This window comes from Lethenteron reissneri, chromosome 23 (assembly GCF_015708825.2).
Source record: "Lethenteron reissneri isolate LAM-NWPU_2019-01 chromosome 23, ASM1570882v1, whole genome shotgun sequence".
NCBI classification, from domain to species: domain Eukaryota; kingdom Metazoa; phylum Chordata; class Hyperoartia; order Petromyzontiformes; family Petromyzontidae; genus Lethenteron; species Lethenteron reissneri.
This window is the reverse complement of record NC_083801.1, coordinates 13,011,496-13,033,381: the sequence shown is the minus strand read 5'-3', so window position 1 is coordinate 13,033,381 and position 21,886 is coordinate 13,011,496.

Below are 21,886 nucleotides of genomic sequence, written 5' to 3'. Positions count from 1 at the left end.
GTAGTAGCAGAAGAGAAAAAGAGTACTACACGTACAGTACACACTGTGTGTGTGTGTGGGGGGGTAGGGGGAGGCAGGATGGTTGAGGGTGACCGTGGTGAATGAAATGAAGAGGGGGGGAAAAAAGATTTTCCAATCGTTTTCACCACCACTACCACCACCCACCACCCCGTTTAGCTTCCCAACCACGAACCTTGCCGTGCACGAAAACCCAACCACCAAAATGCGCCAAATTAAAGGCAATCGATGTGCTTGGCTTCGTGTCAATGATGATAAACCGTGGACAACATCGATTAATCGGGCTCTATTGTCAATTCCCCATCGCTGTGTGTATCACGGCGTCGCACAATGCAAACGCCGCAGCGCGGAGAATATGAAGAAGCAAAGGAAGACGCCGAGATCTTGAATCGGCGCGTTGTGTTGCGTTAATATTCTATACTGTAACGGTGTCAGCTACGGATATGGTTAATAACACTGTAGGCAATGTATACTGTAGGACAATTACGTTGTCCAAGGCTCCGTATTGCAATGTTCGCGTAGTTTGACTCAATAAAAAGTCTTTCTCCATGTTCTTGTGTGTTGTGTGTACAGAGGGCCTCGGTGGGGTGGGTGGTGGTGGTGGTGGGTGCCTCTCAAAACCAACAAAGAAAACTCGCAAAGCCACGGGTTACATTGAATCGCACAATGTCTAAATCTCTCTTTTTTTTACGATCAGTGGAAACAAGAAGATGCTCGGTGTAGTCGGCACTTTGCTTCGTTCATCATTTCGTATTTTTTTTATGCTTTGCTTCATGTACCCCCCCCCCCCTCTCTCTTCTCTCGCTCACTCTCGCTCTCTCTGCACGCCATCTAATATTCACATTACAACTCTGATTTTTTAGCTTTTTAAACCAACAAAAAACCGTGCAAACGCCAGAGGGAAAACAGAGGAGTGTGGAAGGAAGATCTAGACACATAACAACAACAAAACTCCGCCAACATCAGCAACAACAGCACAACCCTCTCTACCTCCCCCATCCACCGCTAAGCATTCCCCGCACATCCACGCAATGATCCGTGGGAGGGAGGAGGGGGGGTTGGAGTTACCATGGCGAAAGTTTACACGGCGGCAGGAAGGTGGGGAAAGTTGAGCCGTGGGGAGGGCGTGCGCCCACTCACGGGGTAGGCGGCGGTGGCAGAGGTCGCGGGCGACCGGTACAGAGGCAGAGGGCCCATGAGAGGGCCCATGAGGGCCCAGCAGCGGCCTCGCCGGGTGGCCGTGGCCGCTCACCGCGGGGCTCGTCGCAAAGCCACGCGTCGCCATTTTTCAGAAACACACCAAAAAAAAAACCCAGCAGCAGCACAATGGCGTGCCCAGCACAACACGGTTCAGCCACACACACCACAGGCCAGCCAGCCAGCCACACACCACAGGCTCAGCCACTCTAACAGGCCAGCCACACAAACCACAAGCCGGCCAGCCAGAGCCCAACCTACTGTCTTGCACGCTTGTCCAGACTGCTGATGATCATGCAAATTATAATTTTCACCCCCCCCCCCCCCCCCCGGCTGGTAATTTGTAATTAATATGGACGGTTTTTAATTTGTATTAATATTACTGACGAGTTGTGATGAAAGTGATTGGTGTGGGGGGGGTGCATGGGTTTGGGAGGAAATCAAAATGGGCATGAATTAAGATAGGTTTGTGACTTTGGAGCGGATATGTTGGGAGTGGGATGTGATGTTTATTGGAGGTGACTTATTTGGTACGAGCCGTGTGTGGGATTATTTAGAGGTACAGTATTTGCCAACTGTGCTTTTTATGCAACTGATTTCAACAAGGTCTGGTTCAAGCCAAGCCCTATTTATTGCCCATGGAAGCCATTTGGTACTGTAATCTAGTCCTAGACATATAATAGCAGGCTAATACCCCTATATTTAATAACCTACACCAAGTGACACGGTAACAGCTCGGCTTGTTAACGTGTAGCCGTTATTTCCACTGGCTTGCCCGTTGTATTGTTTGTTGTACAAGACCACTGCAGTTGTAATTACAAATCTCAAATTACAATACATTGCGACATAATTCAATTCCCACACATCACCCCTCATCCTAGTTGGCTGCTGCTGTGTGTTTTCAAACGTCGTGAATGGTGCTTTATAACTGAATTGGTTCATATCAATAAAGTGGTGGAGCACATTTTATTTTGTTTACAAAAAATGTGGACATGACTCGTTATTCTGTGCTCTGATTTTCGACAAGTCACATGTTTACATCTAGAATGTGATGAGATTATGCACCGGCTTGACTGTCGTGACTTGTTTTTCCAAATGTCCATTCTGAATTTAAACAATCCATGCATTTTTTGTTATAACCATGTTAAGATATTGTTGCGGCACAGTGCTGTAAGCCACATCTGTGGGAGATTAAAACACCGCACTGTCAGAAAATATCTTAAGATATTATTGAAATTCTATATTTTCAGGATAAAGCCAATTGTAGACAAACTATTTTATTTGTAACCACTGTACTGTACAGTATTCTGAGATGTGGATATTTTCTAAATAAGACTGTATCCATGATATGTAAAGCTTATATTGAAGCTCAATTTTATATACAGTACTGTGGCATATTTCAACACTTTAGTTCTACATTACAGTACAGCATGTTGGGTGGTTTTTATTGAAAACGTACAACAGGAAGTGAATCATTGTTCTCTGGATGATAGTGCCTATGTTGATTTAAATTTTTAAATTATTTTTCTAAGTAGAGAATGTCTCGTGTTTAACTGTATATTTTGGTTTCAATCCAGTTTTAGATATTTGCCATGGTAAATATTTATTTATTTCCATGAATTGCCCATAAGATAGAGGAGCTTGTTTAGGAGCACTTCCATCATCCTGCTTCTCTACATGTTGCTTAGAACCACATTTTTGTTGTGAACAATCTGAGCCTGCAGGACTGGGGCGTCCTCTGCTGTCAATTGTTGTGTTCTTAGCTGGATAAAACAACAGGGAGTTCAGGTGAAGTGAAAAATCAAGAAATGAATTCCCTTAGGATAAATGATACGTACAGTACTGTATTATAGTTAACGATTCAAGTTCCGTGGTATTGTTGATGTTCAGGTATACATTTAAAAAGCTATCGATCTATCTGTAATTACAATACTGTATGGCCATTTTACATGATTGAAGCCCATGGACTATATTTCAAAACTATTCGATTATAATTAGTTTGCAATAGATTAACTGTATACACATTAGACATGTAGATAATATTGACATTAATAGGGCTGCTCTTAAGAATGAGACATCCATGCTTTTATCATCTTCATACACTATTGTTGTATATGTTGGGTTAAGAAAATTTGTTATGTTGTATGCGTGCGTGGGTGAAATTATTATGTTGTACCTGTGTGTTATGAATATTCAGTGAAAATAATAATTATTAAATGAAATCTGGCCAAATGTGTAATTATCCGGAAATATGTTAATTTATGTAATTACGCACATTTTAATTATGCCAATTCGAGAGGTAATCGGATTAATTATGCGAGTGGGTGTAATTATGATAATACAAGTCGTTATGATAACCAGACCCCGCCTCGGTGACGAGGGTGGGTTATCGATCGGAAGAAGGCAATTAATCGTATGCAGTTATGCAGGTGTGGTGTAAGTATGCAAGATTAACTTAGATTAACTCGGCATCGTTGTCTAGGTTCGTCTCATTCTCGCTTTAACATTCCCAGAGTTTTATTCGTGGTTATATTTTTAGGTCCCCGGTTCACCCCGTTATCGCTTTAACATTTACTGAGTATGTATTAGTGTGTTTATTAAGGTCACCAAGTTCAAATCTCAACGCAGAAGCAGATCTTATGCATAGATTTCAGGAAAGAATCACACAACCACTTCTGTATTGATCAATTTATTACTAATTCAACCTTAACTATGATATAATATGCGAACTCTCAATCCCGGAACGTCAACACGGCATCAATACAGTATCATCAACGATTGTCTGATTTCACTTTGACAACTGCACATGGATCCCGCATAACGCGATGGTTGTTAGTGAGAGAGAGAGTCGTTAAAACACGCAAATACTATGCTAAGAAAACCTTAATGTTAATGAATGATTATACTCAATATTGTTCATAACGCGATGGTTGTTAGTGAGGGAGAGAGTCGTTGAAATATGCAAATACTATGCTAAGAAAACCTTAACGCTAATGAATGATTATACTCAATATTGTTCATGCAGTACCACACTCCTTATTGACCATATGCAACCCTTATCACGTTGTTAACACCTTGGGTCACGGGACAGTTGAATATTCTGTAGAGGATGCGAGTACGTGCGGCGATTATGACTGAAAGATACTTGAAAGATTATACGGCGATAAAAACACAATCAAAAACAGTTATTATTCTTAAAGGCACCAATCTCAACAGATACATCGGCAGGTTATCTGACAACAGAACGGCCCGGAGTAAGGGCCTGCGACGGTGCTCCTTTTCCGAAGCTCGTTATCTTATACCAAGTTTACTAATTGGGGACCAGATCACCTGATAAGGATCCGGTGGGCCACCACTCCCCACGTGAGCGTGGCTCGGCGGAAGGAGGTGCCAAGAATCAGTTCGTATTGATGGATCTGTTGGGAATTTATGCGATTAAGAGTACAGCCCACTAAATATTAAAGATAAAAATTAAGAATACTCTTATAAACGACGGAGGGCCATCACTCGGTCTCGTTGCGATGCTTTCCAGCCACGGATGGCTTATGGGTTCGAGTGTTTTTGAGTGGTAAGAGTTGTCTTGAATAGTCAGTGTTCGGAGTCGATTCTTTAGGTCAAACAGACGCCTGGTGGTCGTGTGGTGAGGGGGCGGTGCGCGTCATACGTATCAGTCGATCCCCTGTCACCGTGGCGAACTGGTTCGGATGGCTGTTGATACGCTGTCGCAGTTCGGAACCCGGTCGGTAGGTGGCGCCCACAACTCGCTCGCAGCGTGCAGCTCTGGGTTGTCGTCGAACAGCGATGCTCACCACTCCGGTGGCAGCAGAGACCCCCGATTCGGCAGAGGTTGACGAGCTGAAGATGAGTCGAGCCGACCCGCTGGTCGCAGCTCGCTCCTGAGTCGACCCTCCCGGTCGAGCTCGCTCCTGGGTCGACCCGCTGGTCGCCCTCGCTCCTGAGTCGACCCTCTGGTCGCACTCCTGAGTGGACCCACTCTGGTCGCACTCGTTCCTGAGTCGACCCTCCCGTCGCACTGGTTTCCAATGCTCAGGATCCTTTACTTTATGCCGAAAAATCCCCCTGGATCCCGCCCACAAGGCGGGGCTTCTTCCGATTTTTGCTGTGTCAGGATCTGTCCGTAGGCAGGTGTGTCCATGTGTGTGTCCGTACGTCCGTGTGTCCTTGTGTGCATCACTGACGGTATATTCCGTTGTCACACTCCCTCCATAAAACCCACGAGCAAACAATCAGATGTTACAAATTGCCTCGAAGTCGTCTCTCTGTCTGGGTGCAATATTATCTCTTGTCTGGCCTTCTTCATGAACCCAAAACACAGACGTTACAAATCGTCTCATAGGCGTCTTTGTTCGTGTTGCACAACCTGGAGGGAGGGGCAACACTCTCTCCGACCCGGCGCACAAAGAAATGGTTAAAAAGTTTTAAGTTAACATTTGTCCCTTACTATTTCACAGTTATGATTCTGTATGTAACCTAAGGTCTGTCGTTTCCCATCGTGGTGCTTGACTCCAGTGGAGGTGTTTCCCCGAGCGTATACACACTCCTATCCCGCGCTGCGGGGATACAAAGACGGCCGGGATCTCCCTTTCTCTCCGACCCTGGGTTTAACATCGTTTTTTTTTTATTATGTATTTATATTCGACCTGGTGGTGATTCATCCCGTTATCCTGGCTTTTCCATAAGTTTTACTTTTGTCTTTCATGCATATACTTATTACTATTAATTTATTTCCGATATCTTAGGTTAAGGGGTAAGTTTCTTGATCCTAGGAATTCGTATTCCTTGGTGCCTGCATGGTTATATAAGCGGAATATAGTTTACGGTGAATAGCGTTAACATTGATGTTATGTGCGATATTATGTATTGTGATGTCTTTAACTTAACTTGTTTGTCAGAGCTTTACTGACACGAAGTTGCATTTCATAGCCCGCAGTCTTTGCCCCACCCTATCTCTGCTCGCCGTTGTTGTTGCCGTCCAGCTGCCGTTAATTCAAGGCCTCATTAATTTCCGTCACTCCTGAGTAGGTGAGGGCGGTTGAACCTTGGAGTCAGTTCTGGTTTTTGTCTGCCTGCTTCTTCTTGTGTCCCCTGACCCCGGGAGTTATTATTCTACTTTATGGCCTGTCGAAGCCCCACTCGCTGTTGCTGGGCTGGTGTTGTTCCCGGCTTTTTGCTTACGTTTGCAGTTCGCCGTGCTCTTAATTTCCTTCCCTCGTCAACCTTATATCGACTATTCGCTCCTGTCTGGGTGCGATTCAATTTTGACTTAGGAAGGTTCTGATTGTCATATGCTTCGGGTCGAGTTGTATAGAAAGTATTAAAGTATGGAAATAACATTTCATATTGACTTAATAATGGTGATGGTTCAGTAGGCGTAACTTGTGGCCTGGTTTAATTGGAGTGGGTGTGAATATCAATAACTTTAGCCTACCCTGTTGTTAAATTCCGAATTTTGACGTTACTTTAAAACCATGCAGGATAGTTGGGCTTTTTGCCTTAACTATGTCTGGCTGACACTCCCACTGTCTCTGCCCTTGCACGGGTGACATGTGCCCGTTCATCAGGCCTTATCTTCCCTTGAAGCAAGGTTGCAAATTTTGCCATCCTAGCCCTCCTCCGGTTCATTACTTAACAACACCTGGTGTTTTGCAGTTTGCTGCGCTTGGTGTGTTTCACTCATTAAAAAAACAAGTAAAAAGATAATATATAAAAATCATCAAATATTATTAATCTCAATTATGGAAGAAGGGTTAGGATACAACACTATCCACAGTTGCAATTTAAAAAGGAAGCCACGAATTTGCATGTTCTCTGATCCACGTATTGCACTTTCAGTCTCTCGGTTTAATTCCCAGAATGCATCTGCACGTTTCTTTAAGTACTTTTCAGATGTTTGTTTTTTATGTTCATCAGAGACCACGTTTCCTATCCATATGCCATGCCAGGCAATATGCACTGACTGCACACTTTTATTTTTATTTTGGCACACTGTATTGGTATGTTTCTTTTCATGATCAAATTATGATAATCCAGGTTCACTTTCAATAATTGACCAAGACATGATATTTATCTCGAGACTTCGATGTTAAGCTTTTAATTATACCGTGTTGCTTATTATCATTGCTTGTTATAATGGTTGTCTTCAGCGAATCACTATAGGTATGCGTTCTTCAAAAAAACACATGTGAAATGAAATTTCGTAAATCAGAATGGCTTTTCCCATTAATTTAATAAATAAATATAAGGGAAGTGTTTTAGATCGTCATTCCAACTATACTCCTAACCTAACAAATATACACCTATATCACTTTTGACAATACAGAAATGAAGATAAATAACATAAATAAGTCATGTAAAATCAGTGAATACACAATACATTTAATAAGTAGGTTATTTTGAATATGCATTTACAAAATACATCATGAATGTGCATTGTCATTTAATATTTTTGCTGATATTTTATTCCACTGTATGTGCAATATTGTTTGGTGATGGTCTGAGAATGCTATGCTCGTCATGTGCAGAATATGTAAAATAATATGTATAACGTGCCCATATTTTATTCAACAAATGTGTTATGTATGCATGAATTAATATTGCATAACATTCTACTCTATCTCATGCCAATACTAATTCTACTGTACTCGGTGTGCCTATGTCAGGTTTTCAGGAATTGGAAAATGTAGCAAATATGGGACAAGCATAGCACATTATTTTTAGTGTGGTCTTATTAAGTCTCTTTAATGCAATATAGTGCTTTAAATATACTGTATATGACTTTACACATTACATTGTACTCCCATATTACAAATGACAAGAACTTCATCCTTGCCATGAGGGCGATATTGATTCCCTCCTCTCACAATTCAATCAATAGTTGCAATTAACAAACCAATGACTTAAAGCTTTCGTGACTGCAGAAACCTATGTTTTACATTGCAGTGGGTTTCGCGGCCTCTAGTGGCAAGAGCAGTTATTCAACCCCATTACATACAACATACAAAATATGAACATAAAATTCTTTTTTTTATAACGAGTTAGACGGATCTAAATGTATTTAATTGATTAATCAATGCCTTGTTACAACCTCACTAACCATATGTTGTATGGCATGGCTGACTAAAAAGCAAATAGTCAACACGGTACCATTGTAAAACTAAGTTATTGTTACCGAAACATTTTCTGGTTTCACTTGTTTATTTGCCAAGAACATGGAGAGCTAGTTGGTGGCTTGGCCTGTATAAAACCAAGACCGCGCTCTAAAAAGTAATTCCAGTATTGTAGGTTCCACTGCCAATATACCATGCATCTATCACTTACAATCGCCTCCCACAGGCCTCTTTAAATACTTTTATCTTCGTGGTCTCCATCTGCACGGATAGTCACACCCAGAAAGCAAGACTTTCATGTGCAAAGGTTTTCTGTGAATGTGCTGGGCTGCCAGGTGGTGCAAAGGCTGAGTTATCAATGAATACTTTTGACCGTATATCCGAATCAGCAGCATCAAATTGGTAATTAAAAAATATACTGCACAAGTGGTACGTGGTTATAGCTACCACATTTCTTGGAGGCTCAACAGGGACATTTAGTGAGCTGACAGCCTCTCCCACTGTCAGCCCCACTAATGTTTACATAGCCATGCCCACTAATTAATTAGCCTTATCTACCCACGCAGTGAGTGACCTCACTCGTTATGACCCTGTCCTCACCTACTGCTCAACCTCGTATGAGGATATTTTTTGATTTAAAGCTTTCGTGACTGCAGGGATTCATCTTCTTGGTTCTTTCGGTAAAGTCACGTAGAAGGGAAATAATAAAATAATACAAATAAAACATTATAAAATAGAATTCTCACGACGTTTCGGCCACAAGGCAAGCAGCCGTCCTCATGTGAAGAACAGAGCTGTCGGAAAGACAGCGTACCAATGACAGCCCTGTTCTTCACCTGAGGACGGCTGCTTGTGTTGTGGCCGAAACGTCGTGAGAATTGTATTTTATTATGTTCTATTTGTATTCTTTTATTATTTCCCTTCTACGTGACTTATGAGGATATACACTGTCGTGGTGATGTAGCTATTAGCTCACCAACCTGCTCCAGTACTGTTGACAGCTTTGTATAGTGTCACATGTTAGCGTGCAAAAATGGTCATGTATCACTATTGCCTACGTGTTATATAGGCTCAGGCAGGGATAGCAAAAGTTACTCATGACATTTCTACCTGGGCACTTAAATGGTTTTGGATGTATATTTTAGGCACATTTAAGATGTAGATAATCATTATTACTGCACTGTATAATTATGAAATGGCTTTTTATTCCGAGATAGTATGATAACCATTCGCATAGAATCAAATTATATACGTTTAAATTCACCTTTCTTGATAAGGGAGAAATTCTATGGTGTCGGACATACAGTACTCCGAATTAATTGATTATTTCAACCATGCTGGAATGATGATGGTGCATTCAGTTTCATGAATATGTCAACCAAATTTTGTATTCCATATGTTTCCTAAAACTAGATATATTAAAATGACAATCCCCGGGTTACGGAAGGATTAGGTTCCCGAGAACGATCCTTAACCCGAATTTTCCTTACGTCGGACACTGAACAATTTCACCCCAAAATCAAGATAAATTCCATTCACCTTAATCCTCGTGAAACTCGAGTGAGACTTAAGGCTGTCCGCCTTACACTTCGCTCCACGGTATCCATCCGCAACCTCCCCGCGCTGCACTACTTGCGTGTACACAACGCAAACAAATCCACGTATTGATTTTTTTGTAACATGATATATGGGAGGATTTCCGTAAGTCGGGTCTTCCGCAACCGGGAGACTGTCTGCATACCCCAGATGCATTGTTTGGATGAGTTTGAAATGTTTACTGACTTTACTGCTGTGAGTGATGGGAAGTCATGGAAAAATGTTTTATTGGCCAAAAAAAACGTCAATGTAACGAAATATCGTACAGCAATGTAATAAAAACAATCTTCTATGGGCAGCTGAACAAAGGACACCTAAGATTGCACTCCGTGTGGGAAACTGATGTCTGAATTTGGTGGCTGAGCCTCAGCATGCAGATATGCTGATTAAATGTCAACTTCATTTATTGCCATATATTTAGAAAATCAATACAACACCCCTTGCTATGTGCTTCATGATGTAGAGGTGCACGTGGGAATGCTACATTGAACTTCAAAAATAAATGAATTCTGCGTTTCTTATTAAAGAAACATATTACATTATGGTGGCATTTTAAAATGTATCATGTAATATTGTGCATATATGCATGATTTGTTATGACTAACAGTTCCATCAAATTTGCAGTTACTTTGATGTATATGTAATATACTCTTACATGTATATTACTTATACATATTTTTTTGTAAAAAAAAAACCAGTAAGATGAATTATATAACCTTGTAAATACAGTATTACATACATTGTTCTACATAAAGTTAAATTAAAATGATAACGCATGCTTGCATGGTTATATGATAGACTAATGGAGTAAAAAAATTCGATATGTAGAAACGTTAAATTAATTTAAGTCAAATAAATATTTCACCAATCTATATTCAATTTATATTTTGCGTATAAAACAATATAATGCACAATGTGCAGAACAAGTGATACCAAATGCGCAATTCTGTAACTGGCAAACACAGCAGCAGTTATTAAACTCACCACCAGATGGAGATACTTTCCCACATCTCATCGGTCGCGTGGCTATTCCATCCAATTTCTGACAAAATAGCACCAATAAGCATCAAGCAGTACACATCATTTCCGTTATTGGCCAGGATGTGATTGAATGTGCAATATTCTATTCACCATAATCATGATGATATCTTATCATAATTTGCATTGAATTAAATTACTCTGCATGTACCAGCCGATGTCATGTCTCGCGCCTCTGATTAGCACGTTGGCTATGTACGGTGCAAAAGAAGTTCAATATACATCTCAGAAGCCAAACAGGGTTTTCTGGGCTAGTGATTGATTGGCGGTCTTCCTGGTAATAACAGGTTTTGGCCTGAGAGGTGACCAGAAGACCATTGGATTATTACATCGAGGCCGGGTTTTGAGTGTTCCCCCCTCTGTCTCCCTATTTCACACCTGTATCCTCGTCTGTCCCCGTGTCTGACCTGTGTCTGACCTGTGTCTGTGTGTATCCCAGTTTTTGACCATGTCTCAATCTGAATTTGACACGTATCTTTTTTTAATTACACAGTAGTACAATAGTCAACCTGTATCTAATTCGTAATTATGTTGCTTAATCTTTTTATATTTACGCTGTGATCATTCTCAGTGTTCAACTTGAATTTAACATTGATATATACGTCCAATATTTTAATGTGATACCGTTGTTTTGATTTGTAATCACCTCATTGTTGTAATTTATTTCATTTACTTTACTTTGATCATTTTGGTGACCCAAGGTCACTCTTGCAAATGAGACTATCCTGGTCTCTTGAGTTATCACCATGTTTAAACAAAATAATTATGGCAACTTAAACGTCTGTGGGCTGTTCTCTAACACAAATGGGTTCACCGCTCAGTCCATCATCATGGCTTGGCTTCGCGAACGAAGATCTAGGAAGGACATCTACGTCTTCTGCAGGCACGCTGGTGGCTGAAGAGGCCTATGCGGGACAGGCAGGTCCTGCCACAACAGCTGCAAGTGAAGGTCTCATCTGGGATGGGTGCTGAGGGATCACGGTTCTTCCTCCTTCTCCTTTTGTCCTCCATACGGGCCCTGCGGGTATCTTCGAAGGAGGTGGCCTGGTGGACTGTGTGCCGCCAGGAGTTGCGATCAGCTGCTTGTGTTGCCCACTGACGGTGATCGATGCAGCAAGCAGTGAGGGACTTCTTCAGGGAGTCTTTGTATCGCTTTCGTGGTGCCCCTATGTCGCGATGGCCAGAGGACAGTTCCCCATACAGCACAATCTTAGGCAAGCGGTGGTTCTCCATCCTGGCGATGTGCCCTGCCCAACGAAGCTGTGTCTTGAGCTGTTCTCTCTCTCTCTCTCTCACCGCTCAGTAAGACATACCAAATATCATGTTGTCACGTGACATGACGTTGATTGAAAATATTGAATACAATGGATTTTAAACAAAATCAGTTGGTTATGGTGAATCATGACTATCACATTTCACTTCCCTTCAGTGGCACGTGACCTGACTTCATATCATTTGGCAATTTTAAGTATTGTACCGAAAACAAAATGCACGCCAGTAATTCAAATACATATTGCATAGAATAAAAAAAATCTGTTTGTTGACAATGTTTTAACAGAAAAAGTAAGATTAATTCATTATGGCAACTTAATTCATTTTTCATTATTTCCCCCCCATTATTTGGAGGATTGCAGACTGGTCGTCATTTTTTATAATGGATTAATGTGATCTTATTTACTGCTTAAGCACACTGATGTTATGGGTGAGTCGTGTTGAGCTGTCTGGGTGAGAAATCCCGCTTACTCTGAAAACATGCAGACATTATTCATGTTTAACAGGTTGCAGTGAAATCTTTGTTGGGCATTTACCTGTTAACCGTATGCCTAATAACTCTTCCTTTTTCTCCGTCTTGAGTTGCAGGTGCATCTGGATGTATACGTGTAACATGTATATAGTATTGTTATTTATACCAAGGCTGAATGTAACATGATTACAATCCAAATGCCACCGGTTTGATTCCATCTCCCCAGTGCAGCAGTTGAAACACGGGAGTAAGTTCCTTAAACACCCATGCCTCTGGCCACACACCAGTAGCAATGGGTACACCACAGTTAACCGGCAGGTCACATGCGGTGGGGGGTAAAGTGTGTGCATGCCCACCTATTCCAAGAGGTCTGGTCAACGTGGAAGAATAAACCAAATACAGGTAGTCCCCGACTTACGATGGTTCGACTTACGATATTTCGATCTTACGATGGCGATATGACAAAATTGTAAAATATTTTACATTTCAGCGCAGGCAGGGCAAACGCAGCAGCGTACAGAGATACGATGCTGTACGTTGGGACGCTGCCGGGATGTACGCATCTCCTGCCCTGCGTGGTGATGCCTCACTCTCACCAGCGGTCGACGGGATTAAGTTGTCCCGGTGTTCAATGCATGTTAAACGTTTTTATAGCAGATAGGACTGTTTCCTGAAAAACTTTCTATGAAATTGCAGTTCGTATAGGTAGGACTAAGAATTTACCTTGTTTTTTACTTTAAATTTACTGTGCAATACTGTATTGTAATTAATAAATACATACAGTATATAGTTTATATAGTACGGTACTGTAAATTTCTCTGTTTTGCTAAATTACCACCATACTTTAAGACTCCTAGGTAGGCTAAGCCATTTTCGACTTACGATATTTTCGACTTACGATGGGGTCGTCGTAACGCATCTCCATCGTAAGTCGGGGACTACCTGAACCCTCTAGCGCTCCCTCTAGTGGAGGCCTTTCTCACCCGCAGTGGCACAAGCAAGCAAATGCAGGGTTTGTGCCTTTAGCTGAGAAATAAGGGCGAATGTGATGGGATTGCCGTCGTTCTGTGTGTATGATCACGTGTGCCGGTTAGGGCATTCGTTACTTAATTCCACTGGAAATTATGCCCGCTTCCTGACTTTCAGAACCGGTAATCGATTCTGAAAACAGTTACCACTTTACCGGTTATCGTTAAACATTTTAACGCATACTCTTTGGTTCTTTCGGTAAAGTCACGTAGGTTTAAATTAAAATAAATCACGACGTTTCGGGCGCAACACAAGCGTCCCGAAACGTGATTTTATTGATTTATTTCATACCTACGTGACTTTACCGAAAGAACCAAAGAGTATGGATTCCTGCAGTCACGAATGCTTCAAATAATTTTAACGCAATTACCGTTACAGAATAACTCCTCGTATCTCCGGCCCCACAGCCGTAGGGTCCGAGAACACTTCTATTGACTTTACCATAAAGTAGAACTCTACATATTGTATCGTTCCAAGAGGGATGAAGAGTCAAGTCGGCCAGGGGCCGGAATTAGAACTCGCAACAAGAACTGGAAAGATTAGTTGGGGAGTCGCTAATGAAAATCAAATACTTTTTTGTGGATTACTCAGGCCGCTTTAAAGATTCCGGCCGTCCCATATTTTGCCTCCCGAAGGTGGGAAACCCCCTACAAACCACGCCCAGAGCGACGGGGATTACGATGACCCACATATAAAAACACAGTTAGACTTTTTTTTTACAACTATTATACGTTCGTGTTATCCGATGAGTAGAATAATGGAACCAATGTTGTGTAGAGGAATCAAACACATTCTTGCGGAGGGAGCTGGTAGGAACGTTGGGTTGCTCGGTCAATGGCCAGGGTCAACGGCGGCGTGGTGTATTCCGCAAATATGCCCGACTGTGAGGGCGGGCACAAGCCGGCGTGAGTAGGTTAAACGTTGAGTTTTATAAGGGCACCACGGGGTGACCAGCCCCTCCCCACCTAGCCCCACCCTCCCTACCCAGCCCCTCCCCACCCTCCCCACCCAGCCCCTCCACACCCAGCCCCTCCACTCCCCACCCAGCCCCTCCCCACCCAGCCCAGCCCCTCCCCACCTCCCTCCCCACCCAGCCCCACCCTCCCACCGAGCCCCTCCCCACCCAGCCCCTCCCTCCCCACCCAGCCCCTCCCTGCACGACGGACGGACACAATAATCCCCTGTGGGCTGGTGGAACCAGTGGGTTCCTACCAGTATTAAATACAGTCGTATCCCAGTTCCACTCATAGCCTTTTGCAAGTCACCCACTCTACCGCTGCGCCACCTGGTGGATACTATAACTACAGCATCAATACAATTATTGTATGCATATTCTTGGTTCTTTCGGTAAAGTCGCGTAGATAGAAAATAAAAAATAAAATAAAAATAAAAGTAAAAAGAATAATTATAAAATACTAAAAGCAAAACAATTGTATGCTATTTTTGAAAATAAAGTATTTCCCCCCAAGCAATTCGCACGAAGTATTTTACCACACAAGCTTCACCTTACTTACCTTTTTTTTTTTACAAAAGTTCAGTGAGATTAGCATCGGAAATGTCTTCCATCAGCTTCTTGGTTCTTTCGGTAAAGTCATCACGTCGAAGGGAAATAATAAAATGATAAAAATAAAACAATAAAATACAATTCTCACGACGTTTCGGCCACAACGCAAGCAGCCGTCCTCTCAGGTGAAGAACAGGTCTGTCGGAAAGACAGCTGTTTTATCGGGCACCACCAGGCGCTGTCTTTTCGACAGACCTGTTCTTCACCTGAGGACGGCTGCTTGCGTTGTGGCCGAAACGTCGTTGGAATTATTTTATTATGTTTTATTTTTATTATTTTATGATTTCCCTTATACGTGACTTTACCGAAAGAACCAAGAAGATGAATCCCTGCAATCACGAAAGCTTTAAATCGAAAATTTCTTCCATCAGCTTCAAGAGTCAAGACCAAGCAGAACAAAATGTGTTCCATCTGCATTGAATAAAGTACCTATGACATTCTTTGACGAGAGATAATGCAAAGAGAGCTTTTGTCCTTGGTTACAATAAAAAACTTCATCGGAAATTTTTTTTTCAATAAAACCACAATGTGTTGTGCAGTTTCCTTTTGATATGTTTCGTCCGTGAGTGGCTTGCATTGTTGGTCTATATGCTTATATTAGAGTGTTTATGATGAATATGGATGTTTCAATGGTTTTCTCAAGTGTAGGAAAGGCCATTTGTATGAAAATGGTTACAGTACGTTGTTTTGTTTTCTTCAATTGCAAGCGATGGCGAATGCACTGCACTGTGAGCTCAACTAGTCAAGTTTTATTCCTGTTCGTTGCTACCGCTGAGATAACCATTGGATAATTATTGTCTGTTTAGAATAAAATACAGTATTTAGTTCTAAATAAAATTAAGTGTCAATGAGGCTTTTTTAAACTTAATTATAGCATCAAACCAAACACTATTTAGTTCAACTCAACCTGAAGTGTGTGTTCATTAAATGGCGTTAAAATGAAAATTGGGTCTTGTGCTTAAACGTGCCAATTGTATAACTGGCCTCAAGGCGCGGTGTTTTGTATAACACAGCAGGATGTACCATCTGGTTAAAGCAATCCGTGACCAGAATTTCTTTCCTGTCTTGTGCCATATCTCCACGCCTGACCCAGTGGTTAAGTCAAGTGAACCTAAGCACACACGTTGCTTGTTAAGCAAACACCATAGTAGATCAGTGCAATATAACCTTTCTAATACCCTTGCCCTATGCGCAGCTGTCAAAATTCAATTCCATCAATAATGGGTCTGACATTAAATTGTGAAGACAATTTTTCAAGGAACAAAATAGATGATGTTTTTTTTGTGAAATGCTTGGCATCTTTTGAAAAATCTTGTCGTGAAAAAACTATTTTCATACTTTTTTTTATTGCTTTGATTACTAGAAATTTTAATAGATATATATGTAGAAGTAATACTGTATGAGCACCATGTGAGTATTATGATTGATTTTAATCATACATATGCATTCCTTTACCGATAATAGCTGCTCTTGATACTCAGTAGGAAATAAAACGTGTAAAGATATACATCTCAAATTATAATTAATCTCATTATCATCATAATCTTTGGTTCTTTCGGTAAAGTCACGTAGGTCGAACGAATAATAGATCACGCCGTTTCGATCGCCACACAAGAAATCGTCCTCAGGTGGGATAGAGAAACAGGCTGCTGAAACAAGTCCTTATATATAATAATCATGAGCTGAACAATTTTTTTTATTGAACATTTCACATTTACTGCAATATACACCCGTCCTTGGACGAGCAAAAAAGCTCGTGGATAATATTGGTCGCGAAAGCCCACGTGTTCAACTATCCTGCATTTATTTAACATTTAAAATAGATAAGTAAAATATTGCTTTCTAACTTTCCTTTTCACATTACAAACAGGTCGACAAAGTAATGCATGTGTGTCCTTTATCAAAACAGCAAGTACCACAAAAATAGCCTATTTTGCATTATAATATTTATGCTATTACGTGATGTGATCACGTAGTACCTGGCTGAGAACCTTTCCTACAATGGGGGCCTTTGGTTAGCACAACATTACTTATAATTATGTGATGTAATCACGTCGTGAATCTCGATTGAAAACTCGTTTCTTGAGAACTGCTTTTGGCTTTCGTGTGTTGTCCTTCTCTCTCATCTCCGATTAGCACGGTTGGCTACATACGGTGCTAAAGAAGTTCAACATACATACCTAATGACCTTTAACATTAAATTTAGGAGGCATTGCCCACAATAAAAGTACTGTACATTGATTTAGAATCTACAGTGACAAAAGCATCAGTTTCACCTTTAAGATATGATGCTGACTTTCCTTATATAGGTTTTGAGAGCCACACGTAAACTCTAATGATACTACTAAACACGGGTTGTTTTCTTTTCACCACATCCATTATTTTGTGCTAATTAAGTGATACATTTTATCCATTGTCCGGTTACTTGAAATTCCCTGGCTTGCATTGGATCATAATGATTTAGATTTCATCACTGTTGAATTGGCTTCCCTTTGTTTTTAGGCATTACACATTTTTCAAATGATGAAAATTGTATCTTTTGAGTTTTGTTAAAATTGTAACTAAAATGTGTTTATCAGAAGAAAATATAGAAATAAATGTCAGCTTAAATCGTTTTTTTCGTGTAAAATCAAGATTTTAAAAAGTTAATTATTGAACCGTTTAGGCTGCTCAAATATACAGTATTGATTGACGAATGAGATTGCACCGAGTCTCCTGGGACATCCTGGGAATCGTGTGTAGCCAGTTCAGTCACGTGCCATGTAAACACCATCTTGGCGCTGAGATGTTCAAGTTCAAGTTCATTTATTTCAAGTTCATGTATTAGGTATAGCCCTGTGAGCCATTCAGCTCACTGAATCGGGTGCAACCGCAACAAACAAAAAACAATAACATGAACAAGAAAACATCTTAAAGTGAATATGTGACTATGTGCAAACTGAAAATCCAGTAAAAAAACAGCAAACATTCCAGAAAAAAGCACCGTGACCATTAGATATGACATTGTGACCATTTAATTCAGTGATTACACAAATAAAGAGTGCTTTTAAGACCAAAACTGCATTGAATTTGAAATGTATAGGAGGTAGTGAGATTTTGTTATTGTGATGCATGAAAAAGTCTTGTTTTTGTAATGTCAGTCCCAAACACAATTCGCGTTTTACACGTGCAAAATTATGTTATGTGCACCACTACATAGCAGATATCTCCAACCACCACTCCCATGAGATTTTGTTTTGGATACGTTCCAACACACTTTAATTGGTATGCCTATTTGTAATAACAGGTGAATTGTTATTTTTTTCACATTGAACTCAGGTAAAATCTCTATCTGCTTGGCTTGGGGCAGGATGTGTGTTTTCCATTAATTCCTGATAGCTTCCGACACAGCATTAACACGACATCCTTCGTGCCAGTACAGTTAAGCTCAAGCCCCATAGTATAGCAATAGTCAGTAACTCTTACACTGGCTTGTCCAGAATATAAATAGGATTGCTTAAATTGGGAATATGAGAACCACCATTCTCACATAAAATAAATACAAATAAGGTTTGTTCAAACTTGACATTTAGCAAAAAAGGTAAATTGACAATTAGATTCCTGGCAATTGTGAGCTGTAAAAGACACATTCAAGAATGTAGGTGTATCGTAAAGTTCAAACCAAGGAGGGTGCTTTGTTACAATTATTGTTAAAGGCCACCTTCTCACGTCCATTCTGCCTTTGTATATTCTTGAGACCCTTTCAAGTGGCCACATTTGGAATTCAAATGCACACTGGGTTGCATTTACTAACCCATGTATTCCTCATATTTATCATTTTCATTGAATGCATGTGGAATCAAAACGCAGAAAGCTGATACAGCAGTCTGAATTGGTATTTCTCTTATCATTGAAATGTCAAAGGCTGGACTGATAAAAAAGTACACAATTTATGAAATAAATAACACAAAAATGCACAGAATTATTTGAAACTGCAATCCACCTGCCACCATGCATGTACATTCCATTCATTTGGGGCCTCTTGTTGGTTTTATACTTTTGTACATTATGGACCTCAGAGATAGACGACTGATTTCCATCCAGTAGCAGAGTGCGGTTAGCATAGGCCCTCATGCAAGGAATGAAATGGGGTCCCCTCTCCAATTTCCTCCCTCTTCATAGCTGGCGACTGGGCCTCTCTGGCCCGTAGGCCCTGGTCAAATGTACCACCTGCAAATTCGATAGCTATACCACTGGGCAAGTCGTGTATGGTTGGGAACAGTTAGATGAAGTGTGTGCCATTTTATGAAAGGATCTGCATGTCTGCCAGCATGGCTATATTTCATCGTGGGCACCCCACACCTTGATTTACAATGTACAAGCATTTGATGACATTTGCAAGTACATTCATAAATAACGATATACCGTATTTCACAAAGAACATTAATTTAAGAGATGTCAAAAATCTTTAATAGTTAGGGATGCTCATGCATACACTGGCATATGTGCATGCATTGTGAAAAAACACTGGCTACACCTCTGGGAAGAAATTGTGGCATGGAAAACATGTCTTCATCTGCCTAGCAAAATGTAATTCACTGTGTCTTTAGATAAATGTTTTGTGTTTAAAGGAATATGCGAATCCTTTTTACCTTAGGCAATTTCAAATACGAACGCAAGCATTATAAAAAAAAACTTCCGAAAAATACAATTTTCTGCTGTAAAAAAATATAAATCTCTCAAAAATGGACTGAAGAGTATTGTGGGATAACTCTAAGCAGAAACCATTTTGATTACGCCATATTCTCAGGGTTTAAGGGCATGGTTTAAAATGTCTGCAAATTATCTTGTGCAAAAAGCAGAGCCATACTTTATTACAGTACAGTAGAATGGCAAAAACCTTAGCGACATGCAGTTCCATTCCCTTGAGGATTTCTTTAAAACGCAGCCAACCAAGTAAAATAGTTTCTAATAACCACAGATTCCCTAAATAACAAAAAATAATTTCGCAAAATGTGCTGTACCAACGAAGCATCATGCTGAAATTGATTAAAATTCCGCTTTTACCATATGCAACACCCACACGTCATATTGCTGATGTGTTTCACATCATATGCACAGAATATCCAAAATATTGCTTGAATCTGTAACAAAGATGATAGAATTGGCTGGGACAGCATTTAATTAATATTTTTTAAATTCCTCATTCCTCTTGTAAAGTATAAAATAATATTGTAATAAATGTTTGGTTAACATACTATTATCACTCACTATAATCCCTTGATTTCATTTGCAGGGGGAAAATGACACTTATGTGGATGTTGAATGCAGGAGGGCAAGGAAAAAGCTCATTCAGAATTTTTGCCACACCAATGCAATGCCAACTGCTCATGGTTTGTCCGTAAAGTGATTCTATTCTATTCTTGCATATGGTAGCAATATGTTCAGGAGCTAAATATACATGTCCAAGTCTGATATTAATAACAAGGCTTAAGGAGAGAGTTCATGTAGTTTTGCTATTCCTCCTGCTTTGAAGGAGCGCAGACTGCAGTGGTTTACTATATGGGTCACGTGTTTCTGCGTGTCAATTGTTTTATGGTGCAGTGTGCTTTGGTAAGTTTTTCTTTTTGGTTCTTTCGGTAAAGTCACGTTGAAGGGAAATTATCAAATTATCAAAATAAAACAATAAAATAATTCTCACGACGTTTCAGCCACAACGCAGGCAGCCGTCCTCAGGTGAAGAACAGGTCTGACAGACCTGAAACGTCGTAAGAATTATTTTATTATTATTATTTAATTATTTTATTATTTCCTTTCTACGTGACTTTACCGAAAGAACCAAGAAGATGAATCCCTGTAGTCACGAAAGCTTTAAATCGAAAAATTGGTAAGTTTTGTTGATGTGAAGTGCTCCATGAATACCATCTGATGAAGAAGGCATTGCGGTTTTTAAAAACCAGGCTGAAAGACATATAATCTCTTTTATCAATGTTGAACTAATGTGTATGCTTTTTATAGTTTCGTGTAACTTACATTTTTTAAAAATTGTTATGTTATATTTGCTTGCGCTGTGACAATTTTATTTTGAAGGGCATAATATCGAATAACGTTTAACTGATTGATTTATTGATAAATGGTTTCCTAATCTGTCTAATTATATGTTTTAAAAGGTAAAAGGGCAGTCATGGATTTTCTTAATCATGCCACTGCCTGTAGAAGGGCCTCGACTAGAAGTAACGAGAGAACCCATCTTTGAGGTATTTTGGCCGATTCCTCAATGGCATTTATCGACTATAAACACTCTGCATAGCCTTACAATAATATTAATTTCCCATGCCGTGTTGGTCATGGTGGTTGTTTTTTTAAAAATCGAATTTCACCACGCTGGTCCGTGCAGGTTAGTGAAATAGGAGGCCAGGCCCGTTTCTGATATCACTCGCTGCGGATGATAGCCATGACTGGGAACCAAATATATTGCGGTGCACTAACTGCTCCACCCATAAATAAATGGACAAAAAAATATATAAATATACACTGTATACTAATACATTCAGTGACTGTACATAAAGGTGGGCTGCTTGATTCATGAGATGT